A 20889-nucleotide genomic window follows, 5' to 3' on the forward strand; every position below is an offset into this window, starting at 1 on the left:
AACGTGATATGCCAATTGCTATTTACCCTTAATAAGAACCCTTTTCATCGAATCTGATCCGACTAAAGTGGGAGAGACAGACACCCGCTAGCCACCTTATGCAACTAGTGCATGTCAGTCGGTGGAACCAGTCTCACGTAAGAGTACGTGTAAGGTCGGTCCGGGCCGCTTCATCCCACAATGCCGCCGAATCAAGATTGGACTAGTAACGGTAAGCATATTGAACAAAATCAACGCCCACAACTACTTTGTGTTCTACTCGTGCATAGAAACTACGCATAGACCTAGCTCATGATGCCACTGTTGGGGAACGTAGCAGAAATTCAAAATTTTCCTACGTGTCACCAAGATCTATCTATGGAGTCATCTAGCAACGAGGGAGGAGTGGATCTACATACCCTTGTAGATCGCGCGCGGAAGCGTTCAAGAGAACGGGGTTGATGGAGTCGTACTCGTCGTGATCCAAATCACCGATGATCCTAGCGCTGAACGGACGGCACCTCCGTGTTCAACACACGTACGGAGCAGCGACGTCTCCTCCTTCTTGATCCAGCAAGGGGGAGGAGAGGTTGATAGAGATCCAGCAGCACGACGGCGTGGTGGTCGAAGTAGCGGGATTCCAACAGGGCTTCGACAAGCGCTGCGGGAGGAGGGAGATGTGTCATGGGAGGGAGAGGGAGGCAACAGGGCTTAGGTCCGGCTGCCCTCCCTTCCCCCCACTATATATAGGGCCAAGGGAGAGGGGGGGGGGGCGTAGCCTTGGCCCTTCCTCCAAGGAAGGGTGCGGCCAGGGAGGAGTCCATCCTCCCCAAGGCACCTAGGAGGTGCCTTCCCCCTTTAGGACTCTTCCTTACCCTTATCTCTTGGCGCATGGGCCTCTTGGGGCTGGTGCCCTTGTTGGGGAACGTAGTAATTTCAAAAAAATTCCTACGCACACGCAAGATCATGGTGATGCATAGCAACGAGAGGGGAGAGTGTTGTCTATGTACCCACGCAGACCGACTGTGGAAGCGTTGACGCAACATAGAGGAAGTAGTCGTACGTCTTCCCGATCCGACCGATCCAAGCACCGTTACTCCGGCACCTCCGAGTTCTTAGCACACGTACAGCTCGATGACGATCCCCGGGCTCCGATCCAGCAAAGCGTCGGGGAGGAGTTCCGTCAGCACGACGGCGTGGTGACGATCTTGATGTACTACTGTCGCAGGGCTTCGCCTAAGCACCGCTACAATATTATCGAGGTGAAATATGGTGGCAGGGGGCACCGCACACGGCTAAGGAACGATCTCAAGGATCAACTTCTGTGTCCTTTGGGGTGCCCTGCCTCCGTATATAAAGGACTAGAGGGGTGGAGGCTGGCCGGCCAAGGGAGGGCGCGCCAGGAGAGTCCTACTCCCTCTGGGAGTACGATTCCCCCCAACCCCCCGCCCCCAATCCTAGTTGGAATAGGATTTCTTGAGGGAGGAAAGAGAGAGAGGGGGGCCGGCCACCTCTCCTTGTCCTAATAGGACTAGGGGAGGGGGGAGGCGCGCAGCCCTCCTTGGGCTGACCCTTTCTCCTTTCCACTAAAGCCCACTAAGGCCCATATAGCTCCCGGGGGGTTCCGGTAACCTCCCGGTACTCCGGTAAAATCCCGATTTCACCCGGAACACTTCCGATATCCAAACATAGGCTTCCAATATATCAATCTTTATGTCTCAACCATTTTGAGACTCCTCGTCATGTCCATGATCACATCCGGGACTCCGAACAATCTTCGGTACATCAAAATGCATAAACTCATAATAACTGTCATCGTAACGTTAAGCGTGTGGACCCTACGGTTCGAGAACAATGTAGACATGACCGAGACACATCTCCGGTCAATAACCAATAGCGGGACCTGGATGCCCATATTGGCTCCTACATATTCTACGAAGATCTTTATCGGTCAGACCGCATAACAACATACGTTGTTCCCTTTGTCATCGGTATGTTACTTGCCCGAGATTCGATCGTCGGTATCCAATACCTAGTTCAATCTCGTTACTGGCAAGTCTCTTTACTCGTTCCGTAATACATCATCCCGCAACTAACTCATTAGTTGCAATGCTTGCAAGGCTTATATGATGTGCATTACCGAGAGGGCCTAGAGATACCTCTCCGACAATCGGAGTGACAAATCCTATTCTCGAAATACGCCAACCCAACATCTACCATTGGAGACACCTGTAGAGCTCCTTTATAATCACCCAGTTACGTTGTGACGTTTGGTAGCACACAAAGTGTTCCTCCGGCAAACGGGAGTTGCATAATCTCATAGTCATAGGAACATGTATAAGTCATGAAGAAAGCAATAGCAACATACTAAACGATCGGGTGCTAAGCTGATGGAATGGGTCATGTCAATCAGATCATTCAACTAATGATGTGACCTCGTTAATCAAATAACAACACTTTGTTCATGGTCAGGAAACATAACCATCTTTGATTAACGAGCTAGTCAAGTAGAGGCATACTAGTGACACTAAGTTTGTCTATGTATTCACACATGTATTATGTTTCCGGTTAATACAATTCTAGCATGAATAATAAACATTTATCATGATATAAGGAAATAAATAATAACTTTATTATTGCCTCTAGGGCATATTTCCTTTAGTCTCCCACTTGCACTAGAGTCAATAATCTAGATTACACAGTAATGATTCTAACACCCATGGAGCCTTGGTGCTGATCATGTTTTGCTCGTGGAAGAGGCTTAGTCAACGGGTCTGCAACATTCAGATCCGTATGTATCTTGCAAATCTCTATGTCTCCCACCTGGACTAGATCCCGGATGGAATTGAAGCGTCTCTTGATGTGCTTGGTCCTTTTGTGAAATCTGGATTCCTTTGCCAAGGTAATTGCACCAGTATTGTCACAAAAGATTTTCATTGGACCCGATGCACTAGGTATGACACCTAGATCGGATATGAACTCCTTCATCCAGACTCCTTCGTTCGCTGCTTCTGAAGCAGCTATGTACTCTGCTTCACATGTAGATCCCACTACGACGCTTTGTTTAGAACTGCACCAACTGACAGCTCCACCGTTTAATGTAAACACGTATCCGGTTTGCGATTTAGAATCGTCCGGATCAGTGTCAAAGCTTGCATCAACATAACCTCTTACGGTGAGCTCTTTGTCACCTCCATATACGAGAAACATATCCTTAGTCCTTTTCAGGTATTTCAGGATGTTCTTGACCGCTGTCCAGTGATCCACTCCTGGATTACTTTGGTACCTCCCTGCCAAACTTATAGCAAGGCACACATCAGGTCTGGTACACAGCATTGCATACATGATAGAGCCTATGGCTGAAGCATAGGGAACATCTTTCATTTTCTCACTATCTTCTGCAGTGGTCGGGCTTTGAGTCTTACTCAATTGCACACCTTGTAACACAGGCAAGAACCCTTTCTTTGCTTGATTCATTTTGAACTTCTTCAAAATCTTGTCAAGGTATGTGCTTTGTGAAAGTCCAATTAAGCGTCTTGATCTATCTCTATAGATCTTAATGCCTAATATATAAGCAGCTTCACCGAGGTCTTTCATTGAAAAACTCTTATTCAAGTATCCCTTTATGCTATCTAGAAATTCTATATCATTTCCAATCAGTAATATGTCGTCTACATATAATATCAGAAATGCAACAGATCTCCCACTCACTTTCTTGTAAATACAGGCTTCTCCAAAAGTCTGTATAAAACCAAATGCTTTGATCACACTATCAAAATGTTTATTCTAACTCCGAGAGGCTTGCACCAGTCCATAAATGGATCGCTGGAGCTTGCATACTTTGTTAGCTCCCTTTGGATCGACAAAACCTTCTGGTTGCATCATATACAACTCTTCTTCCAGAAATCCATTCAGGAATGCAGTTTTGACATCCATCTGCCAAATTTCATAATCATAAAATGCGGCAATTGCTAACATGATTCGGACAGACTTAAGCATCGCTACGGGTGAGAAGGTCTCATCGTAGTCAATCCCTTGAACTTGTCGAAAACCTTTTCCGACAAGTCGAGCTTTATAGATAGTAATATTACCGTCAGCGTCAGTCTTCTTCTTGAAGATCCATTTATTCTCAATTGCTTGCCGATCATCGGGCAAGTCAACCAAAGTCCATACTTTGTTCTCATACATGGACCCCATCTCAGATTTCATGGCTTCAAGCCATTTTGCGGAATCTGGGCTCACCATCGCTTCTTCATAGTTCGTAGGTTCATCATGATCTAGTAGCATGACTTCCAGAACAGGATTACCGTACCACTCTGGTTGATCTACGAGGTTCAGTAGTATCTTGATCTAAAGTTTCATGATCATCATCATTAGCTTCCTCTCTAACTGGTGTAGGTGTCACCGAAACAGTTTTCTGTGATGTACTACTTTCCAATAAGGGAGCAGGTACAGTTACCTCGTCAAATTCTACTTTCCTCCCACTCACTTCTTTCGAGAGAAACTCCTTCTCTAGAAAGGATCCATTCTTAGCAACGAATGTCTTGCCTTCGGATCTGTGATAGAAGGTGTACCCAACAGTCTCCTTTGGGTATCCTATGAAGACACATTTCTCCGATTTAGGTTCGAGCTTATCAGGTTGAAGCTTTTTCACATAAGCATCGCAGCCCCAAACTTTAAGAAATGACAACTTTGGTTTCTTGCCAAACCATAGTTCATAAGGCGTCGTCTCAACGGATTTTGATGGTGCCCTATTTAACGTGAATGCGGCCGTCTCTAGAGCATAACCCCAAAATGATAGCGGTAAATCTGTAAGAAACATCATAGATTGCACCATATCTAATAAAGTAGGATTACGACGTTCGGACACACCATTACGCTGTGGTGTTCCGGGTGGCGTGAGTTGCGAAACTATTCCACAATTTTTCAAATGTACACCAAACTCGTAACTCAAATATTCTCCTCCACGATCAGATCGTAGAAACTTTATTTTCTTGTTATGATGATTTTCAACTTCACTCTGAAATTCTTTGAACTTTTCAAATGTTTCAGACTTATGTTTCTTTAAGTGGATATACCCATATCTTCTTAAATCATCTGTGAAGGTGAGGAAATAACGATATCCGCCACGAGCCTCAATATTCATCGGACCACATACATCTTTATGTACGATTTCCAACAAATCTGTTGCTCTCTCCATAGTACCGGAGAACGGTGTTTTAGTCATCTTGCCCATGAGGCACGGTTCGCAAGTACCAAGTGATTCATAATCAAGTGGTTCCTAAAGCCCATCAGTATGGAGTTTCTTCATGCGTTTTACACCGATATGACCTAAACGGCAGTGCCACAAATAAGTTGCACTATCATTATCAACTCTGCATCTTTTGGCTTCAACATTATGAATATGTGTATCACTACTATCGAGATTCATAAAAAATAGACCATTCTTCAAAGGTGCATGACCATATAAGATATTACTCATATAAATAGAACAACCATTATTCTCTGATTTAAATGAATAACCGTCTCGCATCAAACAAGATCCAGATATAATGTTCATGCTCAACGCAGGCACCAAATAACAATTATTTAGGTCTAATACTAATCCCGAAGGTAGATGTAGAGGTAGCGTGCCGACCGCGATCACATCGACTTTGGAACCATTTCCCACGCGCATCGTCACCTCGTCCTTTGCCAGTGTTCGCTTAATCCGTAGTCCCTGTTTCAAGTTGCAAATATTAGCAACAGAACCAGTATCAAATACCCAGGTGCTACTGCGAGCTCTAGTAAGGTACACATCAATAACATGTATATCACATATACCTTTGTTCACCTTGCCATCCCTCTTATCCGCCAAATACTTGGGGCAGTTCCGCTTCCAGTGACCAGTCTGCTTGCAATAGAAGCACTCAGTTTCAGGCTTAGGTCCAGACTTGGGTTTCTTCTCCTGAGCAGCAACTTGCTTGCCGTTCTTCTTGAAGTTCCCCTTCTTCTTCCCTTTGCCCTTTTTCTTGAAACTAGTGGTCTTGTTAATCATCAACACTTGATGCTCCTTCTTGATTTCTACCTCCGCAGCTTTCAGTATTGCGAAGAGCTCGGGAATAGTCTTGTTCATCCCTTGCATATTATAGTTCATCACGAAGCTCTTGTAGCTTGGTGGCAGCGATTGGAGAATTCTGTCAATGACGCAATCATCTGGAAGATTAACTCCCATCTGAATCAAGTGATTATTATACCCAGACATTTTGAGTATATGCTCACTGACAGAACTGTTCTCCTCCATCTTGCAGCTATACAACTTATTGGACACTTCATATCTCTCAATCCGGGCACTTGCTTGAAATATTAACTTCAACTCCTGGAACATCTCATATGCTCCATGACATTCAAAACGTCGTTGAAGTCCCGATTCTAAACCGTAAAGCATGGCACACTGAACTATCGAGTAGTCATCAGCTTTGCTCTGCCAGACGTTCATAACATCTGGTGTTGCTCCAGCAGCAGGCCTGGCACCTAGCAGTGCTTCCAGGACGTAATTCTTCTGAGCAGCAATGAGGATAATCCTCAAGTTACGGACCCAGTCCGTGTAATTGCTACCATCATCTTTCAACTTTGCTTTCTCAAGGAACGCATTAAAATTCAACGGAACAACAGCACGAGTCATCTATCTACATTCAACATAAACAAGCAAGATACTATCAGGTACTAAGTTCATGATAAGTTTAAGTTCAATTAATCAAATTACTTAAGAACTCCCACTTAGATAGACATCCGTCTCATCCTCTAAGTGATCACGTGATCCAAATCAACTAAACCATAACCGATCATCACGTGAGATGGAGTAGTTTTCAATGGTGAACATCGTTATGTTGATCATATCTACTATATGATTCACGCTCGACCTTTCCGTCTCCGTGTTCCGAGGCCACATCTGCATATGCTAGGCTCGTCAAGTTTAACCTGAGTATTCTACGTGTGCAAAAACTGGCTTGCACCCGTTGTAGATGGACGTAGAGCTTATCACACCCGATCATCACGTGGTGTCTGGGCACGACGAACTTTGGCAACGGTGCATACTCAGGGAGAACACTTCTTGATAATTTAGTGAGAGATCATCTTATAATGCTACCGTCAATCAAAGCAAGATAAGATGCATAAAAGATAAACATCACATGCAATCAATATAAGTGATATGATATGGCCATCATCATCTTGTGCTTGTGATCTCCATCTCCGAAGCACCATCATGATCACCATCGTCACCGGCGCGACACCTTGATCTCCATCGTAGCATCATTGTCGTCTCGCCAATCTTATGCTTCTACGACTATCGCTACCGCTTAGTGATAAAGTAAAGCATTACATCGCGATTGCATTGCATACAATAAAGCGACAACCATATGGCTCCTGCCAGTTGCCGATAACTCGGTTACAAAACATGATCATCTCATACAATAAAATTCATCATCATGCCTTGACCATATCACATCACAACATGCCCTGCAAAAACAAGTTAGACGTCCTCTACTTTGTTGTTGCAAGTTTTACGTGGCTGCTACGGGCTTAAGCAAGAACCAATCTCACCTACGCATCAAAACCACAACGATAGTTTGTCAATTTGACTTTGTTTTAACCTTCGCAAGGACCGGGCGTAGCCATACTCGGTTCAACTAAAGTTGGAGAGACAGTCGCCCGCAAGCCACCTATGTGCAAGGCACGTCGGGGGAACCGGTCTCGCGTAAGCGTATGCGTAATGTTGGTCCGGGTCGTCTCGTCCAACAATACCGCTGAACCAAAGTATGACATGCTGGTAGGCAGTATGACTTATATCGCCCACAACTCACTTGTGTTCTACTCGTGCATATAAAATCAACATATAAAACCTAGGCTCGGATGCCACTGTTGGGGAACATAGTAATTTCAAAAAATTTCCTACGCACACGCAAGATCATGGTGATGCATAGCAACGAGAGGGGAGAGTGTTGTCTACGTACCCACGCAGACCGACTGCGGAAGCGTTGACGCAACATAGAGGAAGTAGTCGTACGTCTTCCCGATCCGACCGATCCAAGCACTGTTACTCCGGCACCTCCGAGTTAGCACACGTACAGCTCGATGACGATCCCCGGGCTCCGATCCAGCAAAGCGTCGGGGAGGAGTTCCGTCAGCACGACGGCGTGGTGACGATCTTGATGTACTACCGTCGCAGGGCTTCGCCTAAGCACCGCTACAATATGAACGAGGTGGAATATGGTGGCAGGGGGCACCGCACACGGCTAAGGAACGATCTCAAGGATCAACTTCTGTGTCCTTTGGGGTGCCCTGCCTCCGTATATAAAGGACTAGAGGGGGGGAGGCTGGCCGGCCAAGGGAGGGCACGCGAGGAGAGTCCTACTCCCTCTGGGAGTAGGATTCCCCCCCCCCCCCAATCCTAGTTGGAATAGGATTCCTTGAGGGGGGAAAGAGAGAGAGGGGGGCCGGCCACCTCTCCTTGTCCTAATAGGACTAGGGGAGGGGGGAGGCGCGCAGCCCTCCTTGGGCTGACCCTTTCTCCTTTCCACTAAAGCCCACTAAGGCCCATATAGCTCCCGGGGGGTTCCGGTAACCTCCCGGTACTCCGGTAAAATCCCGATTTCACCCGGAACACTTCCGATATCCAAACATAGGCTTCCAATATATCAATCTTTATGTCTCAACCATTTCGAGACTCCTCGTCATGTCCATGATCACATCCGGGACCCCGAACAATCTTCGGTACATCAAAATGCATAAACTCATAATAACTGTCATCGTAACGTTAAGCGTGCGGACCCTACGGTTCGAGAACAATGTAGGCATGACCGAGACACGTCTTCGGTCAATAACCAATAGCGGGACCTGGATGCCCATATTGGCTCCTACATATTCTACGAAGATCTTTATCGGTCAGACCGCATAACAACATACGTTGTTCCCTTTGTCATCGGTATGTTACTTGCCCGAGATTCGATCGTCGGTATCCAATACCTAGTTCAATCTCGTTACTGGCAAGTCTCTTTACTCGTTCCGTAATACATCATCCCGCAACTAACTCATTAGTTGCAATGCTTGCAAGGCTTATGTGATGTGCATTACCGAGAGGGCCCAGAGATACCTCTCCGACAATCGGAGTGACAAATCCTATTCTCGAAATACGCCAACCCAACATCTACCATTGGAGACACCTGTAGAGCTCCTTTATAATCACCCAGTTACGTTGTGACGTTTGGTAGCACACAAAGTGTTCCTCCGGCAAACGGGAGTTGCATAATCTCATAGTCATAGGAACATGTATAAGTCATGAAGAAAGCAATAGCAACATACTAAACGATCGGGTGCTAAGCTAATGGAATGGGTCATGTCAATCAGATCATTCAACTAATGATGTGACCTCGTTAATCAAATAACAACACTTTGTTCATGGTCAGGAAACATAACCATCTTTGATTAACGAGCTAGTCAAGTAGAGGCATACTAGTGACACTAAGTTTGTCTATGTATTCACACATGTATTATGTTTCCGGTTAATACAATTCTAGCATGAATAATAAACATTTATCATGATATAAGGAAATAAATAATAACTTTATTATTGCCTCTAGGGCATATTTCCTTCAGCCCTTGGCCCATATAGGCCAAGGCGCACACCCCTATAGCCCATGTGGCCCCCGGGGCAGGTGGACCCCCTTGGTGGACCCCCGGACCCCTTTCGGCACTCCCGGTACAATACCGATAATGCGCGAAACTTTTCCGGCGACCAAAACAAGACTTCCCATATATAAATCTTTACCTCCGGACCATTCCGGAACTCCTCGTGACGTCCGGGATCTCATCCGGGACTCCGAACAACTTTCGGGTTACCGCATACTAATATCTCTATAACCCTAGCGTCATCGAACCTTAAGTGTGTAGACCCTACGGGTTCGGGAACCATGCAGACATGACCGAGACGTTCTCCGGTCAATAACCAACAGCGGGATCTGGATACCCATGTTGGTTCCCACATGTTCCACGATGATCTCATCGGATGAACCACGATGTCGAGGATTCGATCAATCCCGTATTCAATTCCCTTTGTCTAGCGGTATTGTACTTGCCCGAAATTTGATCGTGGGTATCCCGATACCTTGTTCAATCTCGTTACCGGCAAGTCTCTTTACTCGTTCCGTAACACATCATCCCGTGATCAACTCCTTGATCACATTGTGCACATTATGATGATGTCCTACCGAGTGGGCCCAGAGATACCTCTCCGTTTACACGGAGTGACAAATCCCAGTCTCGATTCGTGCCAACCCAACAGACACTTTCGGAGATACCTGTAGTGTACCTTTAGAGCCACCCAGTTACGTTGTGACGTTTGGCACATCCAAAGCACTCCTACGGTATCCGGGAGTTGCACAATCTCATGGTCTAAGGAAATGATACTTGACATTTAGAAAAGCTTTAGCATACGAACTACATGATCTTGTGCTAGGCTTAGGATTGGGTCTTGTCCATCACATCATTCTCCTAATGATGTGATCCCGTTATCAACGACATCCAATGTCCATGGTCAGGAAACCGTAACCATCTATTGATCAACGAGCTAGTCAACTAGAGGCTTACTAGGGACATGGTGTTGTCTATGTATCAACACATGTATCTGAGTTTCCTATCAATACAATTCTAGCATGGATAATAAACGATTATCATGAACAAGGAAATATTATAGTAACTAATTTATTATTGCCTCTAGGGCATATTTCCAACATGGACCCACCTGGTGAGAGAGATAAATAGAGGAAGAAAAGACACGTTTGTGGGGGCCTCCCTACTCCCCGATAGCCAACCCTTAAAAATCAACATTTCCAAGGAGGCCACCACACCAAAGTGCCATCGTTGCCCAACCCAAAGGATCTAGGTTTTCACCTACACATAAGAGAACATGACAAGTGTAACTTCCATGATAACGCCTATAAGGCGGAGAATGACGCAAAGGGTTTCATCATCGTTCGCACCATATCGGGCAAGACTTCTTGTTCTAGAGCAATAACCTCAACAATCAAGCGACCGAACCAACTTGAAACTCCAGAATGGCTTGCATTGGTTCCCTCCAAGTCAACCCTCATAAGCGATGGGACATGAGCGATCTAAGACATAATCTGAGGCAAGGAGGTGGCTACAACATGTGCGACATCAAATAGAAGTGAAGCGCGTACACTCTAGCCGTCCACAGACTAGCATGTGGCCGAGAAGGCAAAGCAAAACAGAGACATTTTTTCTCAACAGTCTTGCAAGAGACATGTAGTGATCTAGCAAAGAGAGGAGAACTACGAACATGGGGGTGCTAGCGAAAGGTTCAGAGAAACCATGAGCCTTTAGCTTCGGCCCTAACAGCAACGGGAGTCTCCTTAGGCCACACATTAAAAAATCCCAGTCAACCGATATGAAAATTCTGAGGGCTGAGGGCAAGTCACTGAAAATGAGCTAGCCTAGCCGCTTCACCACCACTCATGATGTCAACCAAAGCGACACAAGTGAGCATTCACGGCACAGACCCCATAGATACCAGATCAACAGACTGCTCATAAGAAGGAGGAAGGATGCCAGAGACACCATAGTTGTCGGAAGAACATAACTTGAGCCCCAAGCTAAAGCTGACATGCCCCAACAACCAGCACTAACAAGGGAGTGGATGACCACAGTCATCCGCGCACACATCCATCCAGGACACGCAACTACCCGAAGCACGAGCAAATCCACATCAATGGGTTGCCGCCTGCAAGCACCACGTCCATCATCGCTACAGAGGGTGTGGGGACCACCAGGACCGCACGAGACCATTGGCGGCACATGGTAAACAAGGCGAATAGTCATCTGATGAGATCATCGAGGTAAGGTGGTGATGACGCGGGGGAGGGGGGGGGGCTTTGCCAACTCTAGGTATATTTCTAGGAGCCCGCTACAAATTTGATGTCAGATTTTTTACTATGGCAAATCGAAGATTTTTATGGCAATTTGTCTTTGCCAAGGATGGCAAGTTTAGTTAGCAACTATATAAAATCTGGCTCAGTTCATTTTTTTTGCTAGGAAATTGTCATGCTCGCAAACTAAATTTGTCATCCTCACGCCAACTAAATTTACCATAAAAACGTTTGATTTGCCATGCTTAAAATCTAACGCCGGATTTTAGCATTACCGTATTTTTATAGACAATATTGGGACCGGCTAGAAATTAGTCGACTGGAAATCTAATTTGGGTCAGTCAATTGGTTTCTAGCCGTCCGATGGAAAATAGACAGCCAGATGCGTGTCTTCAACCTCCAACCATCATCTTCTAGCTTAGAACCACCGAGCCACTGCCAGGCTAATCTCTCCCATGCAAGCCTCATCGCCTCGCCCTCCACTCAACCGTCCACCCACCGCCGTGTTGCCGGCTTGCCGCCCCCAGCCATCCCTATAACCCCGGCCATGCACCATTTTTCCCGGTGAACCTGCACCCCCTCCCCCTCCTTGACATCCCTAAGACAGATAATGAGATAGCCTGCACCCTAAGATAGATAATGGGATCTTTGTCATCCTAAGATAGATAATGAGGTTTCTTCTCCGGCAAGGTGAGCTTCTTCCTTTACTCCTGTGCTTCGTTCCTTCACTCGAAAATGGGCCGACCCAAATTTCAAATTCAGGCGACTTACATATAACCATCGTGGCCAATATTAGGCAACTTACCATGCAAATGGAAAACCTGAACCACATTTTTTGCTACCGCGGCACGGCAGGTCGGCCGCAAGAAAGAGCCACAATGTGGTAGCTGCTAATCCTATCAAATCCCTGCTCAGGTTAGTTACGTTCTTTGTTCATCGCAAGGAGATTTTCATTTTGATGCTTTACGAGTTCGGACACCCTCCAATTCCTATGTGATGCATGTGGTGTTAGTTACTAGTCCCAAATTAAAGCACCCACCAAATCAGCAACTGATCCCGATTATTACTCTTCTTAAACAATTCCCCATGGTTGCGGCGGTCGACTACTGTTCTGCTCTTCTCTTCTCCATGGCGGCGGACAAGGCGGTTACCCGATCGCCGGAGCGATCCAGGACGACACGCAGCGGCGACGACGTGGAGCACGAGGAAGATAGGGAAGCCAAGAAGATGAAGACAAATCTGGCGACGGAGGAAGCCGCCGCCGACGGCAGGGAGGAGGAGCTGGAGATCCCATCTCCGCCCCTTCAGCCCTACATCCCCGACGAGCTAATGGACAGGCATGCCTACCCGGAGATATTCGCCGCGTACGAGCTCGCCGAAGCCGCATTCTCTCAAAACAAGGTCCCCCCCCCCCCCCTCCCATCCCCACCCCCACCCCCTCTTTCTCACTCTCATCCTTGCGATCTTGGATCAGATCGCGTGGAGAAGCTGCTGCCCACGCGCCATTACTTCGAAAAGCCGCTCCTCGCCATGCCGGACTCCGCGAAGAAGGCAGTCCTCTCCGCCGCCAGATCCCTCATCGGCCTCTCCTCCTTTCGCGGTACACACGCGCGACGTTACCATCTGCTTCATGCATGCATGTCATGCGGCCTCTCTTGCCAAGGATCGCCATGAAACCTTGCTGATATATAGCTGCACGGATCCTTAATTAGGTGGCGAGCCGCTGGCACGGTCCGCTGGTGTCTGGATCAATTGGGATGAGGGGAGCCGAAAGGGCGTCGTGTTGACGACCGCACATCTGATCCGTGCCAAAAAGCCATTGGTCAAAAGCCACCGGCGGTGCAAAGACCAGTACCTGTATCATCGCGACGCTCAAGTGAGTACTGAACCACAAAAAATAACACACTTCGCTTTTTCGAAGTCTTATTTCCTGTGACGTCTTGTTTTAGGTTATTGTTCACTTGCTCGATGAAACCACTGCGGAGGGCCGCCTGCTCTATCACCAGGAGCATTACGACATTGCTTTCTTTATGGTTGCAATGGATCAACGTGTTCAACTAGCCTCTTTTGCTGACACAGTCAACAATGGTCAAGTGACTTTGTTGCTTGCAAGAGAAGAAAATTTGGATCTAAAGATAACCCATGGCAAAGTGAAACGGAAAGCAGGACACCACTTCCTGTACTTTTCCCAAGATAACGAATATGAGGTATGCAATACTATATACTCCCTCCATTCCGAATTACTTGTCGCAGGTATGGATGTATCTAGATGTATTTTAGTTCTAGATACATCCATTTCTGCGACGAGTAATTTGGAACGGAGGGAGTATATTATACATGACTAAGATTCTACATTCTTTTTTGTTTTGACTATTTACTATGAGGCAAAAGCCCCACAAGCACAAACTTTATTACTCAAAAGGCCATATGCACAGGAGGAGGAAGAACGGAAGAGAGAGAGAGCATGGAGGGGGAAGAGTACATACATACCTAAGGTAAGCGTGAGATTCTACTTTATATGCATCACTACTAAGTAGTTATATTAATGTAATTTTGACCTTCAATTCTCAATTCATTGACACATTTTGTTCATTACAACTATAATAAAATTCTATACATACATTCTAGGACGACGGTTGCGGAGGGCCAGTTATTGACTTTGATGGAAAGGTTGTGGGGATGTTCAACGGTTGTAGAAGAGGGCCTTTTGTTCCTTCTTCTGTTTTGAATGGGTGCATGGATTTGTGGAGGAATTTTGGGTATGCATTATCGCTCAGTTTTAGGCAATGTTTTTAACTAATGCCTTCATCATTTTATCAACTTGTTGTTGGTACTTGAACAATACATATGACCTCATCAATACATGTGACTTCTGTCATGTATTTTTGTATTTGATTTACAAAATCATGTGTGAGTGACAATAACTGGGAGAGGAACTTCGAACGGTTGCTAGGTGGAGCGTTGTATGACAGTAAGATGATTCACGATGATACCTTTATAGGAGAAAGAGTGTTGATCACCGAAATGATTTTTGAATGTGTTAATACTAATTATTTCAATAGTGCATAAATAAAACTTCATTGACTGCTATGTTTTTTTTAACATAAATGTGTCTTTTAGCCGAAGCAATCTTATTTTGATGTCTTGATCCAAAATCATGTTACGATTTTGTAGGTGCATCCTTCGGCCCCACCTTGGGTTGCAATTTGAGGCCATCAAGTTTCTAGATCCCACTCGTGGTGAGTACATATGGCGGAAGTTAAACATTGATGACGGTCTTGTTGTTGAAGAGGTATAATATATTTTTGTTCTTCTTTTGCTTTATTTGACTTTCTATTGTATTTCTCGGCATTGCCTCTCGTGCATGTTATAATTATTGACAATCAAACCTTAGATGTCAGCAGGATCCCATGCTGAGAAAATTGAAATCCGAGTAGGTGATATTATTGATTGCATTAATGGAGAACGCATCTCTACGACACTTGAGGTATGTGTACTACTCCGTCCGTCTAGGTGTATAAGTCACCTTACGAAAATCAAATAATCCCTAAACACTTAGGCACGGTACATTAACTCCCACCTCGTTTCTTCTTTCATGACATATCAACCAATAAGAAATGTGGACCGTGCATGCTTTCAATGACTTGAGACTACCAAACACGACAGTGGTTAGTTCATTGCATGCAATGCAATTAATTCGCAAAAAAACAATAAGTTCTCTCGTTTTCCCCTCCGCCTTGGTCGCGGTGCACAACCTAAGATGACTTATAAACCTAGACAGAGGGAGTATTAGATTTTTAAAATCAATAATATGTATGCCAATTTCTATTGGTGATATATTACTTTTTTCTTGTGATTGTTTTTTTTACTTTGTGTTGCTATTATTAGTTGGAAAACAAGTTGTTGAGCATATGCATGGGCAATTTTAATAGAGGAAATCTCGAAGTTGATGTTTCAGTAAGTTTGAACTTCTGTTTGAAATCATGTTTTGCTGGATCTGTGCCATCCATTTGTTCATACAAAATGTTTCTTTGTAAAATATTTGTATTGAAAAAATAGTCTCATGACTGTATAGATCCGGGTATTTCACACAGCCAAATGTCTCCGGAGGACAATAAATTTAACTGTAAATGTATTTGATCGTAAAGAAGTTATTGAACAAGGTATACAAGTCTGTTTTTAACCTAGTCCTGTGTAAAGTTTACTCCCTCTGTCCTTAAAACAGTGTACTTCCAACTTTGTCGGAAGTCAAAGTTCTTTATCTTTGACCATATTTATACAATAATACTTCAATATTTATGCCATCAAATTAGTAGAATTAGATTCATGATAAAATATATTTTCATCATATACCTGTTTGCTTTCACAAACAATGGTATATTTTTGCACAAACTCAGTCAAACTTTGAGATAGTTTGATCCTCCAACAAAGTTGGATGTACACTCTTTCAAGGAAGGAAGGACTATGTCGATTGTGAACTCTGAATTCCAAGCTATTTGCATCCCTTTTCTACATATAGTTTGTTTATATTGTGCAGTCATACATTATTATTCCTTTCAAATCACGAATCATCAAATATTTTTTCACCGTCTCACATGAATGCATGTCTATCTAGATTTGCTTACTAGTTTTTTTATGCTAATAGCTATGCTTTCCCACAAATTATCATATAATGCTCATTTAAATGCCGAGATTAGAAAACCCATAAACCTTAGTAATTGCATCCTGATACTCCAAAGGATCTATCTTCTTGTATAGCTCCCATCTTGTTGTGTAATGTTTTTTGTCAGTTGCAAGTCTTGCCCCAAGAAGTGGGGTCTCAGGGAATTATTCTTGTTTTTTTAATTCTTTGGTATAGTTAGCTTGCATTGTGCGTGCTAAGTATTTAGGCGATGCTTTTTGTGCTGCTCCACTACTACTAACCTAGAATTTTTCATGAGCTGCCTAGCTATGATACTCAACTGCACTCATAGTTTGTGAAATTCCATTGTTACTACCGAAGGGGAAGTTGTAACTGAACGTGTACTACCTAGTTGGTCCTTTTTGTGATTTTCGTATTTATAGCCATGATGGTTAACATACTATGGAGAAATTTGTTTTCACTAAATTAGTAGATTTATTATGTGTATCACTAATTTAGAGTAATATGCTTTTAGTGCAAAGCATCCATGCATGTCTGATTTTTTGCATCCACTTGGCATTGCTTTTGGACTGAGATAATGCATGCACTTGTTGGTATGTCGATGCCGTACGATTCCTAGCACTAGCTTATAGGTCCATGCCATTATGTAAGAATGTATATTGAACTGTACTTGCATGTGTACATTTGGCAGTATACATATATATACGACCTTCTTTTTAACAATGCTATTTGTTTTCTTTTGTAGCTTATTATCCTGTCACTAATGGAGAAGGGTTTTCTGCTGCGATGTCACCTGAACAAGTTGACTCAGACTCGAACTCTGACTCGGAGTGACTATGTTGCGTTTGCGCTGCTTCATGTCTTCCAAGTGTATTTTTGTACAATGGAAGGAACTACATCCAAAAGACGAATACACAATCATTTTGTCAAATACTATATTTCTTCATCTTACAAATGCCTAGTGTGATTTGTGCTATAAATCCAACAACCTGATAACAGAGGGATTTAGGATGGGGGATATGGTAGAATAGATGAACTCCAATTGGATTTAGAGTGTGATTTGTGTGCCACCACCAATCCAATATATTCCTCCACTTGACAGCCTCAACTACCGATGTCGCTTCCTTCATATTATTGTGGATCCTCATCTGACGCATCAATCATCCTGTAATGCAAAGCCTTGAATATGAGAAGGGGAAGGCATAGATGGACCGAATCACGTTCTCCTTGTTGGGAATCCAGTGTGGATGGAACCATGAAATCTGGGATGGAATAAAACACGACATGGAGAGACAGTGAAGTACATCCTTTTAAAGAGTCGTGTGTGTGGGATAGTTGGTCAGGAGTCTGTGGCAGTTCATCCTACGGATGCAGATGTGTAACATGTAAATACCGGTTTTACCTATTTCCACCTTGACCTTTGGTGACAGCTTCTGCTTGGTTGCGGAACCTACACTTGACAGTTGTGACAATATCACAATATGTAAATTTTGAATACTGGGATAGAGGAATGATTCAACATGTCTAAGAAAATACTACTAATGAGTCATACTGCATATTAGCCAAACTCTTGTGTCAGGCTCAGACACATCTTTTGTTAGACCGGGAAACAAAATACTGATATACTGTGTGAAAACAGCTAATTTTCAGGAATCTAGCTTCATGTAAGCATGCAGAGTTGATTTTTTTACTTCCAATCGAACAATTGCAGAAAAATCAATCCTCTCAACTTCAAGGTAGGTGATGCAAGAAATGGCAATGGCAATGGCAATGCACAATTTAATGTTGATAAAATCTGGAACAGTTAACACAGTCTGCAATGCAGACTTCCCTCGTTGACTCTGGTGCACCTCCTGCAGTGATAACAAGAAATTTTAATAAAATTAAGTTGAAAAGTGGACAGAACACACATTATGAGTGAACCATGAACAATACTTGATGCTAGAAAATCTTGTATGGATGTGCTCAAGGTAATTATATACTATATCTTCCACCGAAGAATGAAAGTATTCGCTAGCTAGTTGTGCATGGTAAGCTTCTTCTTGAAAATAATTACTCAATGCAAACTTCTTACTGAAATGGATACTGCAGAACTTGTGCTACTTGTGATGCATCATCAATCAATTCATACTATCATCAAAAAAAATGTATCACACCCTTTGGCATGACCAGCAGCATATCATTCTCACCTGGAGCAGTTACCTGAATAAAAATGAATCAAAACTGCAGGAGATATCTTCCACGCATTTAGATCTGCAGCTTTACTATGCCTCCAACATATTCGCGTTTCCCCAAACCATCTTCTTTTTCTGAACCTCTATTTCCCTAATGAACATGATGGCTCATGATTGTGGTAGCCTCATGAGATTGGGAGAGAACACTATCATGTGAGACACGAAGCCCTCATCCTCAGGGAAGGTCAAACTAAATAAGATGTGTGGTAGTATGGACGTCGAAGACGATGCTTAACAGCCAGCAGTCAGGTTGATGTCACTATTGTGCGCTCCAGCCCGATTGCCGGTGCAACCGGCCATGGGCTCGTGCACCTACTGTCTGCATGACCAACCAATTTCAGTTAAAAGCATTGTACAAAAGTAGGCACACATTAGTAGAACAGAAGTGGAAAGGAGTAAATACTGGAATATATAGCTGTTGATATTGATTTGGCTATTAAAGCAGGAACGTAATTTCACACCAAGTAAGTTCGTAAAGAAAATCCACACCAAGAGATAAGAGAACGTATATGGACATGATCTTTTTTGTGACTGAATCCAGTTTATATGGTTTCTTTGTACCAATATATGGCCGGCTGCTGCATTACAACTGGTACTTTGAAGGATCTGTTCATTGATCTGTATTAGATAGCACACCTTTAGCTTGTAATGCAGATTTATTGAAATTGACAGTGCGACACTCCAAAATCAGTTATAGAATACTATATTTTTAGCTCTATATATTCATGTAACTGAAGAAGTAGTACATCTGCAGCAGCATGTCTGTTTTTGGCCCTTACATAATTTGCTGAAATGAGTTGCAATCATGGTACTGAAAGCACACATGAGGACATCCAGTTTGCATGAAAAGTTTTCTGTAAGAATAAATCATACACTCTGATTTCCATCTAATCACAGGAGCTGGTGCCTAGGCAGGATCAATCCACCTCATTCCCAGGCTCAGTGGCATCATACGTGAACACGCTTGACCAAATTGCACAAATAAGGTAATTCCAATCAAACCAAATTCACTAATAAGGTAATTCCAATCAAAGGTGATGGTGTTGCTGTTGCTATGGGCAAGCAGGATGCATAGCGCATGAAATCGTGATATGAGGAAGAAGTTCTGATGGCAGCCACGCCGACGAGCGGATCCGGCGAGAAAGTTCTGAGAATAACAGAGCAGATGGGGAGGTTACCGGCCGGGGTCATTCGGGAGAGGGAGAGATCGAGAGTGACCCCGTAAGAGTCCCAGGGCTCAGACTTTTTCCCTTAGCTGCGGTTGGGCTGTTTGGCCCATAAGAGTCCTGGCCTAGTAACCTAAAACAAACCAAGCGAGTCGTTCTTGTATCGGCAGAAACACTGAACGAAGCGATTTTTAGGTACGAAAGCGTATTACGAACGATATTTAGGTACGGGAAGCGTATTAGGACGGTGAGCGGGCGGGCAGAAGCGATAGCTCCTTTATTAAAAAAATTAATTAATTATTAATATTAATTAATAATTAGGGAACCATTAGTATAGGTGTTAGTTAAAAAAGAATACCACGTAATGTGCATATATTACTTTGTTTGCGTGTGTTTCCACCTATGCTGGTGGCGCTTCTTCTGCATGGGATTCAACAAAGAAAAGCTGGATGCACTGCCAGGAAACCATGATAGTGGAAGAGGTGAACTTTTCATTGCAGACCCGAATTCAGAGTGAAAAATCATCTGGAAAATGCACCGTGAAAGTAAACTGAACATGTCGAGCTGGAGCTAGTCCTGGTCCGATGTGTGTTGCTACGTCGTGCATGCATATGCATGTGGACCCGAAATCACAAACATATAGTATGACCCACCAAATTAATCAGTTACGGATCCCGGTTATTGCTCTTCCTGATTGATTGGTTCCCAGGCTAGTGGTCGGTTAGCTGTTGACTCAATCTAATCGATCACCATCCTCGATCGCGGCTGCCGACTACTGCTCGATCTGCTCTTAGCGATGGCGGCGGACACGGCTGCTGCGACCCGATCGCCGGAGGAGCGATCCAAGACCACCGGCGGTGCCGACGTGCAGGACGAGGAGAGGGACGCCAAGAAGATGAGGACCACTCTGGCGACGGAGGAAGACGACGGCAACGGTGGCGACG

At 44.2% G+C, this 20889-nt stretch overlaps 1 long non-coding RNA gene across 1 annotated transcript; it reads left to right on the forward strand.

The window, feature by feature from the left end:
• Positions 1-14319: 14319 nt before the first annotated feature.
• LOC123106319 (uncharacterized) lies at positions 14320-15390 on the forward strand. The gene is made up of 4 exons (XR_006451297.1): positions 14320-14398; positions 14532-14662; positions 15078-15195; positions 15298-15390. It is a non-coding gene; the product is annotated as an uncharacterized lncRNA (long non-coding RNA).
• Positions 15391-20889: the final 5499 nt, after the last annotated feature.

Source organism: Triticum aestivum, chromosome 5A, assembly GCF_018294505.1.
Source record: "Triticum aestivum cultivar Chinese Spring chromosome 5A, IWGSC CS RefSeq v2.1, whole genome shotgun sequence".
NCBI classification, from domain to species: domain Eukaryota; kingdom Viridiplantae; phylum Streptophyta; class Magnoliopsida; order Poales; family Poaceae; genus Triticum; species Triticum aestivum.